This window comes from Sus scrofa, chromosome 13 (genome assembly GCF_000003025.6).
Source record: "Sus scrofa isolate TJ Tabasco breed Duroc chromosome 13, Sscrofa11.1, whole genome shotgun sequence".
Classification (NCBI taxonomy): Eukaryota; Metazoa; Chordata; class Mammalia; order Artiodactyla; family Suidae; genus Sus; species Sus scrofa.
The window spans coordinates 137,411,831-137,427,071 of NC_010455.5; the positions used below are offsets into that span (position 1 = coordinate 137,411,831).

The 15,241-nt window shown below is 46.9% G+C and overlaps 1 long non-coding RNA gene across 1 annotated transcript; it reads left to right on the forward strand.

Moving 5' to 3' along the window:
* LOC102158829 lies at nucleotides 7,280-11,430 on the forward strand. The gene is made up of 2 exons (XR_002337877.1): nucleotides 7,280-7,408; nucleotides 11,149-11,430. It is a non-coding gene; the product is annotated as an uncharacterized LOC102158829 (long non-coding RNA).

Here is a 15,241-nt window from a genome sequence, read left to right on the forward strand (position 1 = left end):
TGGCAAGACAAGGAAAAAAATTATTTTTTGGCTGCACCTGCCGCACATGGAAGTTCCCGGACCAGGGATCGAACCCATGCCGCAGCTGCAATCCGAGCCACAGCAGTGACGATGTTGGATCCTTAACCCCCATGCCACCAGGGAATTCCAAGATGAGAAAAAATTAAATGTAAAGATTCTTCTCTGCCCTTTGGCCTCTCCTCTTCCCCACTGTGCATTGTGTATCTGCATTATGCATCCATCAAATCTCCCCCATTGGCCGGAATACCTTCTCAACCATAAAGAGCATCACTCTCTCAGCATCAGTAAGACAATTCCTTGGAGTCCCTGCTGTGGCTCAATGGGATTAGCAGTGTCTCTGGAGATGCAGGTTTGATCCCTAGCTCGGCAGAGTGGGCTAGGGATCCAGTGTTGCTGAGGCGTTGCAATCGTGGCTCAGATCTGATCCCTGGCCTGGGAACTCCGTATGCCATGGGGGCAGCCAAATAACAAAACAAACAAACAACAAGGCAACTCCTTAAAGATAACATTCCTTTTTGATCTTGTAAGAGGTCTCCTGACCCACCAGGATGACACTTACACCTGGATTGTGTAAACTGTCAATAATACATAATTTGACGTTCAGCCGTCTGTCTCAAAAAACTTATGTAGGGAGTTTCCACTGTGACACAGCAGAAAAGAATCTGGCCAGTATCCATGAGGATGTGGGTTTGATCCCTGGCCTCACTCAGTCGGTCAGGGATCTGGTGTTGCCGTGAGCTATGGTGCAGGTCGAAGACACGGCTGGGATCCTGCATTGCTGTGGTTGTGGCTGTGGCGTAGGCTGGCGGCTGTAGCTCTGATTCCACCCAAGCCTGGGAGCTTCCCCATGCTGTGAGTATGGCCTTAAAAAGCAAAAACAAACCAACAAACAAAAAAACTTACGTAAAATCTGTCTCAAACTTCTAGGGAGCAGAACAGTTCTCAGAGCTTTCTGAGATGCTCTCCCGCACCTGTTGTGGCCTCTCTGGTGGCTCCAGCCATCAGGTAAGTGTGACCCCTACCCCCCACCCAAGTCTCTGCTTCTACAGCTGTTCCCCTCCTGGACCTGGAGACACACTTCTTTCTGTTCGGTCACTTGAGTTAGCTCTGTTGCTAGTACCTCAGCTCAACGTTGTTGTGTGAGAACCGCTTGTCTCTCCTGACTGCTGTCCTTCTGTGAATGGGACTATACTTCCTTCTGGAAACCAGGCTCAAATTCCCAGTCCTCTTTGACAGATCTTTCTCCTTTACTGCCACATCTCCTCAGCTGCTGAGTCCCATCACCTCCTTCCCCCACCCTCGGCATCCACCACGTCTCTCTCCAGTCACTCAGGCTCTACTCGCCTCTCAGAATGAAGCAGGAATCGGGTACCTGCTTCCCTTCCATGTTCCCCAAAGTGATCTCTCCTATGTAGAGCCTCCAGAGAAACAATCCTAAAGAACAGTTCTTATCCATTTATCATCTCACTTAGAAACCTTCAATTACGGGAGTTCCCATTGTGACTTAGCAGGTTACAAACCTGACTAGTGTCCACAGGACACAAGTTTGATCCCTGGCCTTGGTCAGTGAGTTTGGGATCCAGTATTGCCACGAACTGTGGTGTAGTTCCAGGTGAGGCTTAGATCCTGTGTTGTTATGGCTGTGGTGTAGACGGGCAGCTGCAGCTCTGATTTGACCCCAGCTGGGAACTTCCATGTGCTTCGGCTGCAGCACTAACAAACAAACAAACAAACAAACAAAAACAAAAACAAAAAAGAAAGAAAAGAAATCTTCACTTATATTCAAAAGTATTAAGTCCCAACTGCATGTGATTTATTCTGATTCTTTGCATACAAACCTGCTGAAACCAATATGCCAGTTTAAACTGGAAAAAAAAAAAAAAAGTGGTTAAACTGAAAATGGGAGTTGATAACATGGCCACAGGGAGATCTTTTGAATCCACAGGCAGGAAAGCAGCCAAGCCTCCAAACTGGAAAACTCTCCAACAATAATGGAAGAAAAAAAAATCATTAAAAAAAACGAAAACTCTCAGAACTCGTGGTGTTCTCTCTACATCCCCTCTCTACCTTTCTCAGCATCTGTTCCTCCATCTCCTGGGAAGCCCCCAGTTCCCTCTGGTACTCAGCCTCTTGCAGAAATTGCTGCCTCACAGGAGCCAAGGTTTCTTTTCATTCCCACTACTCAAGAGACCACTCGCCAGTGGGAAGGGAGTCTTTCAGTCCTGGTTTCCAGTCCGCAGTGTGTAAGTCAGGAATCTTCTTCCTGCACACGATAGCTAACTTAGAGGAAAGCGTAATTTATGAGCTCTGATGAAAAAGTTGGGAAAGGCAAGCTGGGGCTGCGCCTCCTGGACAGAAGACAACAGGGACTGGATGTCTTTTCTCTTTCCATTTCCCATCTCTGCCTGTGAGTATCCTTTGCTCAAGGTCCACCCGCTCCTTCCACAGGTTAAAGGACCCTAGTGAGCCCTGACTAAATCTTGCCACCTGAGAAGACTGGCTGTTTTCCACAAAATCTAATTTAGGAAAAATCCTTCAAGTGGACTCTAAATGATCCAGCTTAGGGCATGTCTCCAGCCCCAGGTTCAGTGGCAAGGACACTAGATGAGGGTAGAGAAAGCATAGACTCTGGAATCAGACTGGGCTTAAATTCTGACTGTGGGAGTCTCTGGTGATCCATGATTAGGATGTGGTGCTTTCACCATTGTGGCCCAAGTTCAATCCCTGGTCTGGAAACTGAAATCTCATGTCAGGCCATTAGCCGGGGGCGGGGGGGGGTGGGAATCCTGACTCTGTTGCTTATTAGTCGTGTGGCTCTTGGCACTTAACCTCTGTGCGGTGCCTCACTTTCTTTGAAAACTAGGGCTAACGATAGGACCCATCTCATAGACTGTTATTAAGATTAAATTTAGAGGCGCTCCCATTGTATATCAGCAATAACAAATCCAACTAGTATCCATGAGGAGGCAGGTTCAATCCCTGGCCTCGCTCAGTGGGTTAAGGATCTGACATTGCCATGAGCTCTGGTGTAGGTTGCAGATGCCACTTGGATCTGGCGTGGCTGTGGCTGTGGCATAGGCTGGCAGCTGCCACTCCAATTTGACCCCTAGCCTGGGAATTTCCATAGGCCACAGATTTTGTCTTTTTTGGCCCTAAAAAGACAAAAAGAAATAAGTAAATAAATGTAGAGTGCTTAGGACAGTGCCTACCACAAAGTAAGGCTCTGTAAGTGTCAGCAGAGTTGATGACGATGGTGACAAAGAGGATGACGGCCACAGCAAGGGCGGGTAAGAGGAGGGTACACTCTTCCTGAACCATATGCTGGAGTTGGGAAGAGAAGTTCCATCAGAGGAGTGTGCATTCGATTTCTAGAGCTGCCGTCATAAAGTCCTGCAGACTGGGTGGCTTAGGACAGAAATTCTTGTCTCAGCTCTGGAGCATTGAAGCCTGAGGTCAGGATGTGGACAGAGTGGTTCCTGGTGTGGCCTGTGATGGAGAATGTGTTTCAGGCTTGGGTCGTCTTGGGCATTCCTTGGCTGGTAGCTGTAGAGTCTCCTGTGTCTCCACAGCTTTTCTTTGTACAACTCTGTCCCTGTGTCTTGATTTCCTCTACGGATAAGAACACCAGTGTTTTAGATTAGGGCCCAGACCAATGACCTCATCGACAGAGACTCTTATTTCCAAATAAGGTCACATTCACAGGCACTTTGACATTGTTGGGGGAGGAGGGGCACCTAATTTAATTCATAACAGAGAGGGGTGGGGCAGTGCTGGTCAGACCAATAGTAAATGTCACCTTCTTTTTTTTTTTTTTTTCTTTTTAGGGCGGCACCCGCGGCATATGGAGGTTCCCAGGCTAGGGGTCCAATCAGAGCTGTAGCTGCTGGGCTACACTGCAGCCGCAGCAATGTGGGATTCAAGTTGCATCTGCAACCTACACCACAGCTCACGGAAACGCCGAATCCTCAACCCACTGAGCAAGGCCAGGGATCAAACCTGGGTCCTCATGGATGCTAGTTAGATTTACTAACCACAGAGCCACGATGGGAATTCCATCCCCTTTATATCTAACTCCCAGGACTGAACATTCTCATCAGCACAGCTTGGGTCAGTCTCTCATCCCTAGTCCTATCAACAGTGGCTGGAGGGGACAGGGAGGAGTTATGCTGCACAAAATAACTGCTAGAGACAGTGGGTATGGCTCAGAGAAAGGACTGTGATGTTGGCTCACCTGCTGGACAAACATCTCAGGTGTGGTCCATTCCAGTGTTCAGAGTGCCAGTCGCCAGGAGGTTCCTGGAGATGACCGAGAAGGTGTGCATACCACAGCAAGGGAGAATGTCCCCTACAAGACCACTAAAGGCAGGTGCCATAGAATAAGTGCTCCCTTGGAAGTGCAGATGAAGCATCATAGGAGTGTGAGAGAGGATTGAGAAGTCCCCCACTGGGTGACAGGGCCGGGAGGAGCCTCTCTGGAGGAGTGATAGCAGAGCTACTCTTAGGGAAGGAGAATTGGGATGAGTAAAGAAAATGCAGGGGTGAGAGAAGAAGAAGGAATCAGCATAGCGGTCAAGGGAGTTCCCATTGGGTTGCATGCCTCAGAGAAAGGGCTGGAAACGAATCTGACTAGTATCCATGAGGCCGAAGTTCCAGTCCCTGGCCTCGATCTGTGAGTTAAGGATCTGGCGTTGCCATGAGCTGTGGTGTAAGTTGCAGACGCCGCTTGGATCCCACATTGCTGTGGCTCTGGCGTAGGCCGGTGGCTACAGCTCCAATAGGACCCCTAGCCTGGGAACCTCCATATGCCGTGGATACAGCCCTAAAAAGTTAAAAAAAAAATAAAAAAAAGAATAGTGGGTAAATAACCTACAGTGTCTGGGTAGTCAAGTGAAAAATGAGAAATGATAGCAAACATTCATGGAGTAGTAACTGGAAGGCTGCCACTGTTTTCTGCGCTCCATGTGCACGATCTCTGCTCTCCTCACCATGCTCTCTGTAGCTCCATCTATCACCATCACTCCTGTTTTACAGATGAACCTCAGCGACTTGCCCAAGTCACATAGACAGGAGATGGTAAAGCCCAGGCTCTTATGCTAGGTCTCCTATGAGAGATTAGATTGGAAAGTTGCTAACACGGCCAGTTTTGCAAAGGAATCTGAAATTTATTCTGGATGTAACAGGAAGCTAATGAGGAACTGTGGGCAGGATGACGGCTCAGTGGCAGCACGGAGGATGCTGTGGATCAGGGAGTGATTGCAGAGAAGCCAAGACTTGCCATTTCCCACCTCCTGGGGGAGGAGAAGAATTAACCAGTCATCTTCTGTATCAGACAGCACCAGGAACACCCAGCACTGTTTGCTGGCTTGTTTGTTTTAATTTTTATTGAAGCAAAACCTACATGCAAAAAAAAATGTACAAATCAAAAGTGTGGCTTGATGGATTTTTTTCATCAGATGAACACACCTTGTAGGTTCTCTCTTCACACAATAATCCTGCATCCTTCCCTATTAAACCCACCTCTGAAACCATCACTCTAACTACCCCATCCTGCAGTAGGAAATCTCCTACTGCTTAACTATGGTTCAAAACACTCCCTCAGAGAATCGCACTGCCCTTGGCAAGTGGTATGGGTAGTGGCAGGGCTGGAAGACCCTGCGCAGCTGGGCCTGGCTCCCCTTACTCTCGGGGTGGCCTTGGTCAATTCCTTTACTTCTGTAGGGCTCAGAGTCTCCATCTGTAAAGTGGAGTCAATAACAGTTAGCTTAGGAGTTCTCCTGTGGTTCAGCAGGTTAAGGATCCAGTGTCGTCACTGCAGTAGCTTGGGTCACTGCTGTGGTGTGAGTTTGACCCCTGGCCCAGGCCTGGAAACTTCCACATGCTATGGGCATGGCCAAAAAAAAAGTTAGCGTCATTTATAATTTATAGAACTCCTATAAATTCTTCTATAATTTATAGAAACATAAAATTGATAGGACAATAATAATGTGTTATATATAATACATCTAATTTATTCAGTGTTACAATTAATTAATTAATTAAATGGAATAACATTGACTCCCACCATCTTTGTTGGTATCCATTCCATTTTACTCTGATATGTATTTATTTTATTATTATTATTATTAGGGCCTCACCTGCAGCATATGGAAATTCCCAGGCTAGGGGTCAAATCAGAGCCACAGCTGCCAGCCTATGCCACAGCCACAGCCATGCGGGATCCAAGCCTGTCTGTGATCTATACCACAGGTCATGGCAATGCCAGATCCTTAACACACTGAGCAAGGCTGGGGATCGAACCCGAGTCCTCGTGGATCCTAGTCGGGTTAGTTAACTACTGAGCCATGAAAGGAACTCTCTGATATGTATTTATAGAGGAGTTCTATACAACCAGCCAGCAAGGTGCTGCAGAGAACACAGAGGTTAGGAAAGTGCATCCCTCCTGCTTCCCAAGCAGCCCAGATTTGGTGAGGGGAGGTAAAGAGGTTACAGTGTCGAGCCAGGTACACAAATGTCCTTTGAAAGATTCTCTCGCGAGTTCTCTGTGGCTCAGTGGGTTAAGAATCTGTCCTGGTCCCTGCTGTGGCTCTGATTACAGCTATGCCTCAGGTTTGTTCCCTGGCCCAGGAATGTCCTCATGCTGTGGGCGTGGCCAAAAAAAAAAAAAAAAAAAAGGAAGAAGAATGAAAGATTCTCTCTTAGGTTTTTTTTTGTTTTTTGTTTTTTGGTTTTTTTTTGTCTTTTTGCCTTTTCTTGGGCTGTTCCTGCGGCATATGGAGGTTCCCAGGCTAGGGGTCTAATCGGAGCTGTAGCCGTCGGCCTACGCCAGAGCCACAGCAACACAGGATTCGAGCCACGTCTGCAGCCTACACCACAGCTCACGGCAATGCCAGATCCTTAATCCACTGAGCAAGGCCAGGGACCGAACCCACAAACCTCATGGTTCCTAGCCAGATTCGTTAACCACTGCGCCATGACAGGAACTCCCTCTTAGGTGTGTTTTATGGGGCTCTGATGGAGTGTGTGAGCTATGTTTTCTGCCTCTCTCTATGTCTCTCTCTTTCTCTTCCTTGCCCTGATGGGCTCTGCCCCTGACTTAAGGGAATTCAGGCTCAGACTCGGGTGGTGCTTGGATGGGGTTGGGCTGGCAGCCCGGTCGTGGCTCCCTAAAGTGCTACCAGGAAGCTTGGAGGTTCATGTTGCATTTTCGGTTCTCACGATTCTATTTCCTCTTTCCCCACCCCTGCCACAGTTCCAGCTAGCTCACCTCAGACTGCCTCTCTCCTCTGTTCAATACACCCTGGGAGGCAGAGGAGCAATAACAGTAGACCCTCCAAGGGAGGGTCCTGCTTGCCTTCATCCTCTATCTCTGCCGTTGACCTCCTGGAAGGTGAGCCACCCACTCTTCCTGACCTCCCATCTCCTCTGGGAGCTGGATGCTGGGGCCCCCTGAGATGCCTCCTCTGAGCTCCGCTATATATAGGGTGGGAGCAGGACAAGCCATGGCCCATGGAAATTAGTGTTTTCTGGGGCAGCAAAAATCCTCTGGGATTTATTTCTGAAGTATAGAAATGTAAAAGTCCAGAGCCCTAGTCTTCCATCCACTTCTTCACACGTCCTGATGCTGTTGCTATTTCTTTACTTCTCTGAGCTTCATTTTCTTTGTGTATAAAATGGGAATAATACTCACCCAACTAATCTCAAAAGGGTTAGTTGTAGTACTTTTTAAACTAATGTACCATGAGGAATGCAAGAGAATATTATTCTTACTATTGCTGGCTCGGTTCTCTGCGACTTTGCTATTGGAAAACCTTACAATATTTTTCTTTTCCTTTTTTTTAGGGCCATACCTGTAGCATATGGAAGTTCCCAGGCTAGGGGTTGGATCACAGCTGTAGCTGCCGGCCTACACCACAGCCACAGCAATGCCAAATCCAAGCCACAGCTGCAACCTATACTGCAGCTCACAAAAACACTGGATCCTTAACCCACTGAGCAAGGCCAGAGATTGAACCCACGTCCTCATGGATACTAGTTGGGTTTGTTACCACTGAGCCATGACGGGCCCACTGAGCCACGACAGGAACTCCGGAAAACCTTATATAATATTTTTTGAAATAAAGTTGAATGTGGGGAGTTCCTATTGTGGTGCATTGGAAATGAATCCAACTAGTATCCATGAGGATGTGGGTTCGATCCCCGGCCTGGCTCAGTGGGTTAGGGATCTGACGTTGTCATGAGCTGGGGTGTAGGTTATAGATGAGGCTCCAATCCCATGCTGCTGTGGCTGCGGTGTAGGCCCGCAGCTGTAGCTCTGATTTGACCCCTAGCCTGGGAACTTCCATATGCTGCTGGTGTGGCCCTAAAAAAAAAAAAAAGTGATGCATGTCACATAATACAAGCAGTATAGAAGGGCCTAAGGTGAACAGCTCAACTCGCCTTCAATCTCCCCATCCCAATGCCCCCAATCCCACCCTCCTAAGACCCCCCCATTCATTTCTTATGTATCTTAAATACATTCTGTGCTCATGCAAGGGAACATGCAGGCAATAGGTTCTTTTTCTCTCCAAATCAGAACATACTGTACATCTCATCTGGCTTTTCCCCTTAGCATTTTGAAGATCCTTTTATTTAGCATAAATATACTCTTGTTTGCTTTTTAGGGCCACACCCGAGGCATATGGAGGTTCCAGGCTAGGGGTCGAATCAGAGCTATAGCTGCCAGCCTACACCACAGTCACAGCAACGTCAGAGCTGCCTCTGCAACCTACACCACAGCTCACAATGCGCCACAACGGGAACTCCAAACACAAATACACTTTTTAATGGCTGAATGATACTCCATGATGTGAAAGTACCATGACATATTTACCAAGCCCTCAGAGTTGGACATTCAGGATTCCTGTCCATTTAAGGCCCTTCAGGCTGGCAGGTTGGAGATTCAACAGTTGTCCCTGATGTTGTGCTCTTGTGTGTTTCTTCCTTGCTGGAATCCTGGGCCTCCAAAGTCAGAGCTTGTGGGAGCTGGACGCAGCCAGGCACATCCGGCCTCAGGATGGGAGGAGCAGTGGGAGACTTGTCGGCACCCTGGGTTGACGTCTCCTTGGGGCACAGGAAGCAGAGAAGGAAGTAGGTCTTGGGACATCACTCAGGGTCTTTGCCTCTGTTGACCTCCTCAGCTGCTTGGCCTGTGTCTGGGTCCATGCAGGGAAGCTTGCTCTATTAGAATCACCCAGGGCACTTCTATAGTCTCAGAGCTGGACCGCACCCCAGGCCACTTAAACCAGAATCTCTGGGAATTGGCCCAGGACATTTGATCATTATTTCAGGTGAGTCTACTCTATACGAAAACTACAGCCCAGAAGCCTGAAGATAAAAATCACATGGCAAACCTGAGGGCTTTGACTTTCTCCTTGTTTCAATGCTATGAAAGAGATAGGACCATCCCACAGCATACAACCTGCAATGCATTCACCCAGCATGCGTGCAAGGTGCCTACATGGAGTGGTTCTTATTCATTCCTGGCTAAGTTTTTATTTGGTCACCGTTTTGACTCTTCTTCAAAATTGTTTATGCAAATTGGTAAGAAACTTCTAGCAGGCAATTTGGTAATATGTATCAAGAGCCATAAAACAGTTCAAAATCCCTGGCCTACTTATTCCACTTTTGGAATCCATCCTAAAGACATAACATAAATAGGAGGAAAAGCTATATGCATAAGATGTTCATTGCAGCATTGTTTATATTAATGGAAAACTGGAGACACCTAAATGTCCGATGACACAGGTACAGGTAAGTAAACTATGGTACATCTATTTGCTAGAATATTAAGTAACCCTTAAAGTTATGGCCATGAAGACAAAGCAGTAACATGGAAAATGCTTGTGCCTTAATATTAAGTGAATACACAGAATACAATATGTGGCTACACTTTGATCACAACTACCTGCAGAGAAAACTAAATGTAAATTTAAAAATTAGAGGCATTCCCACTGTGGCTCAGAGGATTGAGAACCTGACCAGTATCATGAAGATGAGGGTTCAATCCTTGGCCTCGATCAGTGGGTTAAGGATCCCTCGTTGCCACAAGCTGTAGCATAGGTCACAAATGCGGCTCAGTTCTGGCATTGCCATGGCTCTGGTGTAGGCCAGGGGCTGCCATGTTGATTCGACCCCTGGCCTAGGAACTTCAATATGCTGAAGGTGCTGCCCTAAAAAGAAAAAAAGAGGCAGTTTCTGTTGTGGCCCAGGGGAAACGAATCTGACAAGTATCCATGAGAACACAGGTTTGATCCCTGGCCCTGCTCAGTGGGTTAAGGATCCGGTGTTGCCGTGAGCTGTGGTTTAGGTCACAGATGAGGGTTGGATCCCATATTGCTGTGGCTATGGTGTAGGCCAGCAGCTGTAGCTGATTCAACCCCTAGCTTGGGAACCTCCATATGTTGCAGGTGCAGCCTTAAAAAAAAAAAAAAAAAAAAAATAGAAAGAAAAAGAATAAAATGCTAACGTAGATGGTGTTAGGATGGTGGAAATAAATTTTTCTTTTCCCTACTTCCCAAGGTTTTATAATATGATTTCACTGCTACTTAGATGGAAACAAACAGTAAGAAAATTCTGCCTTGTGTATTTATTTATTCATGTCTGTCTGAGAGTGGGGGCACCTTCATGCTCAGGTCTCTACCTCCTCCACCAAGGCTTCATCCAGGACTTCATTCAACACTAAAACCTGATTACAGTGGATAAGAAGGCAGAGGATCTGGTTTTTAGCCCCTGCCCCAATTCACAGTTTGATCTTCTGCAAATCATTCCTCCTTTTTTTTTTTTTTTTTTTTTTTTTTGTCTTTTGTTGTTGTTGTTGTTGTTGTTGCTATTTCTTGGGCCGCTCCGGCGGCATATGGAGGTTCCCAGGCTAGGGGTTGAATCGGAGCTGTAGCCACCGGCCTACACCAGAGCCACAGCAACGCGGGATCCGAGCCGCATCTGCAACCTACACCACAGCTCACGGCAACGCCGGATCGTTAACCCACTGAGCAAGGGCAGGGACCGAACCCGCAACCTCATGGTTCCTAGTCGGATTCGTTAACCACTGTGCCACGACGGGAACTCCCATTCCTCCTTTCTGAATTTCAGTCTCCTCATCTATAAAACAATGGATTCAACAGGAAGGATGCTCAGGACCCTCTGGTTCTGAACCGTGATGATCACGATACTGAGGACAATGAAGACGATGCTAACAAACCCCAAATGCATTCAGCTGCATTGAACGGGAGACGAAGAGACCGAAAAATATCTCCCTGAAATGTCTGCAGGCAGGCCGCCTCTGTCACTTATTTGCACATTCAGAAGCGCTCCCCTTCCCTGCCCCACGTTTAATCCTGAAAACGTAACTGAATAAATGTAAGGCAAATCACACACCTCTCTTCAATATTTGGTAATTTCGCTCCACATCACTCACATGTAGTCCTGATGACTTGTAAATGTAAGTGCCTCTGGAATATGCAGGAGAGTGCATGGAGCCAAACAGGAAGCCCTGCGCCACCCCCAGCCCTGACTCTTCATCTTGATAAAGTGATTTTCCTCAACAGGCAGAGGACAGGGAGCCATAAATCAGTGACAACACAGCTCCCTGGGGTCTGTGCAGCCCTCTGCTTGGGAGAGATGCCTCTCTTCTGTAATGTGGAGGCACCAGCCTGAGGCTACAGTGTAACAGGGAGAAAGGTCTGGGGTTGTTAAAAGCAGAATCATTCTGATGGGAAGGGAAATTGAAACCCCAGGATTTAAAGAGAGCAATAAAGGTGACGATGGGAAACGTGAGGCCTGGGGATACACAGCGAAGCTTGACTCTTCTGGCTGAAGGGAATACGCTTCTGGGATTAGTACATTTTCCGTGTGACTGAAGTTTCACTGTTCGAGTGGCAGGAGTTGACCTTCAACCCCATTAAGATACTTCTCCATCTTCTTAAGTGTCTGTATAGAACATACTTTAGCTTTTTTCTAAAAATACAAGGATCCCGGAATTATGTCCTATATTTGGAGGTGATTATTTGCAAATGTCTGGATTCCCCACTGGACTGTCTAGGACATGCCTGGCCCAGAGCAGGCACCCGAGACCTATTTGTTGAATGTGTGAGAACTTCTTGCTCTGTAATACGCTGTATGATGAAGGACTCCGTTGGTCATCATTAAATGACTCTTGCTAAGCTAGGCGGAAATCTGATCAGAGGGGTTTATGGGGTCCCTAATGGGAATCTGAGTGCACCAGGAATTGGCTGGGACCCCACGGGGGGCGCCTGGTACCCCTGGAAAATTTCCTTCTTCTCTTGGGGTATCTTTGCGCTCCCCCCTCCCTCATTCCCTCTCACTACTGACCAGCTTTTTCTGCTTTGCAGAACAGATACTCTTCATCTTTTGCGTTTATGCGGCCTCAGCTTCAGGACTCTTACTGAAACTAGCCCCCTTTTTTGGTTGTATCAGTTCCTAATCTTCCGGGGATGAGACTTCCCAAAACAGAGCCCTGTTGTGTTGGTGTGTGTCTCAGACCAATCAACTCTGGTCAAGGGCAGGGTTCGTAGTACCAATAGGGTGATTGCCTTGAAAACCTTGTAGATGGAGCTGGGGGGAGCCCCAGGTATGGGGGAATGGATCCACAAAACAATAGGAATCAACTACATTCACATTATCTCCTTTAATCTTTACAATAACCTTTAAGGTGGGTGGGCCTGTTATCTGCACTTTGTTTGATTTTATTTTTCGGCTGTGCCTACAGCATAGGGAAGATCCAGGGCCAGATATGGAATCCTAGTCGGAGCTGCAACCTACAGCTGCAACACTGGATATTTAACTCACTGCGCTGGGCTGGGGATCAAACATGCACCTCCAAAGAGACAAGCCTGATCATGAACCCACAGCACCACAGTGGGAACTCCCCATCTGCACTTTTGAAGTGAAAAAACTAAGGTCGAAGAAAGATACAGAATTTGCCTAAGGTCACACAGCTAGGGGTAGATAGACTGGAGGCAGGAGGGGTAGGAGCTAGGTGCCTTCAAAGCCCAGGCCTTCCTCCATGCTGTGCAGTCTCAGGTCAGCCTCCCAAACAGCGGCTGTAACCTTGCACTGTGATAATTGTGACAGACAGGATGGCCCGTGGGGTACATGATCACTGACCCCAGGAAACGCCCTGCAAATTGCTGTCTTGGAAAAGCCCCAAAGTCAGCTTGCTTTTTGGCCATTTGTTTCCCTCTCCTAAAGCTAGGTGAAGGTTGTATCCTGACTGCTCTTGGGGGCAATGGACTGCAAGTTGCCTTTCTGCAAAATTAATTAGAAAATCAAAGGTCATAGCCGCCTTCTCCCTAGGGATTGCACTGGCCTCCTGAAGAGCTTTCTTTTCTTCACTGTGGCCATCTGAATCTTTTAACCCTTTGGTGGCGATGGAAACCATCTCTGTTATCTCTGCATCTCTACCATCGTGAGCTAGATTGTGACTCCAGTGTACTGTCACATGGAGGAGATCTGGGTTTGGATGTAAAGGAAGACCATCTTTTGCTGTTGCCAAGAAATTGTGCAGAAATGTTTTGACACCAGTTTATTCAAAACATCACTGGAGTTCCTGTCGTGGCTCAGTGGTTAACAAGCCCGACTAGTATCCATGAAGATGCAGGTTCGATCCCTGGCCTCGCTCAGTGGGTTAAGGATCGATCTGGTGTTGCCATGAGCTGTAGTGTAGGTTGCAGACGTCGCTTGGATCCCGTGTTGCTGTGGCTGTGGTTTTGGCTGGCAGCTGTAGCTCCGATTCGACCCCTAGCCTGGGAACCTCCGTATGCCGTGGGTGCGGGCTTAAAAAGACCAAAAAAAAAAAAAAAAAAAAAAAAAGGAATTACCTGAAAATAAAAGATATTTAAAAAACAAACAACAACAACAACCAAAAAAACATCGCTAATGTTATCCCCCTCCTCCACCCCAGGTGACATTTTTCTCCATATATGCCACTGGTCACAATTTTCTCAAGTTCTTTTTAATATTTGACTTTCAACAGACTCTTAGACACAAGCAATATGAAAGCCCTATCTTTGATATTGTCACAAGGCTGAAGAAATCCTCTATCGTGTCTGTGTGTTAGAGTAGCTTGCTCATGACATTTGTCTTGTGACAATACTCATATTCAGAATATGCCCTTGGTCCGTAGATCAGGGAAGGAACATTGAGGAGGGAGGGTGACAGGGAGGGCAGGAAGCCAGTAAAAATATTATCACACAGTAACCACAGGAAGCATTTTACAATTGTCTAATAGTAAGATAGCTTTGCTTTCCTAGGATTTCTGTCGTTCTCCAGTAATCTTTCACATAAGGTTCAAAAGGATGTTCGTACTGTTAGAAAAGAAAGAAACAAGTGCAAAATGGAGGCATGTTAAGCCCATGTCACCTCATCGGAACCATACCTAACCTAATTGCAGTTTCAACCTCTCCCAGGAGTAATAATCTTAACTGGTCAGTCTGGAATTTCCCTACAGCAGCAGGGAGGCAATGCACCTAATAGAACCTTTTGTCCCCTAGACATTGACCAAAATAATTCTTTTTTTGTTTATGGCTTCTTCTACCCTCTCTCTGACTTTAAAATTCTTTCCTTTTCTATAGCTCTTTGGAGCTCCTTTCTATTTGCTGGATAGGATAGCTGCCCAATTCATGAATTGTTCAATAAAGCCAATTAGATTTTTTAAATGTACTTGGTAGATTTTTTTTGCTTTTTTTTTTTTTTTTTTTTTTTTTTTGCTTTTTAGGGCTGCACCCATGGCATATGGAGGTTCCCAGGCTAAGGGTCTAATTGAAGCTACAGCTGCCAGCCTACATCACCGCCCCAGCAACGCCAGATCCGAGCTGCAGCTGCGACCTACACCACAGGTCATGGCAACGCCAGATCCTTAACCCACTGATTGAGGCCAGGGATCGAACCTGCAACCTTATGGTTCCTAGTCAGATTCGTTTCTGCTGAACTCCATTGGTTGATTTTTTTTTGTTTGTTTTTGTTTTTGTGTTTTAGGGCCACACCTTTGGCATATGGCAGTTCCCAGGCTAGGGGTCGAATCAGAGCTGTAGCTGCCAGCCTATGGCACAGAATGTGTAGATGAGATATTGGGAAAACTGGCAGAAGCTGGCTAAGGATAAGAATTCTTACCAGAGTCAGCTCTTCTTGATGTCTGTCTGTAGCACCTGATAAAGGGAACACTTGA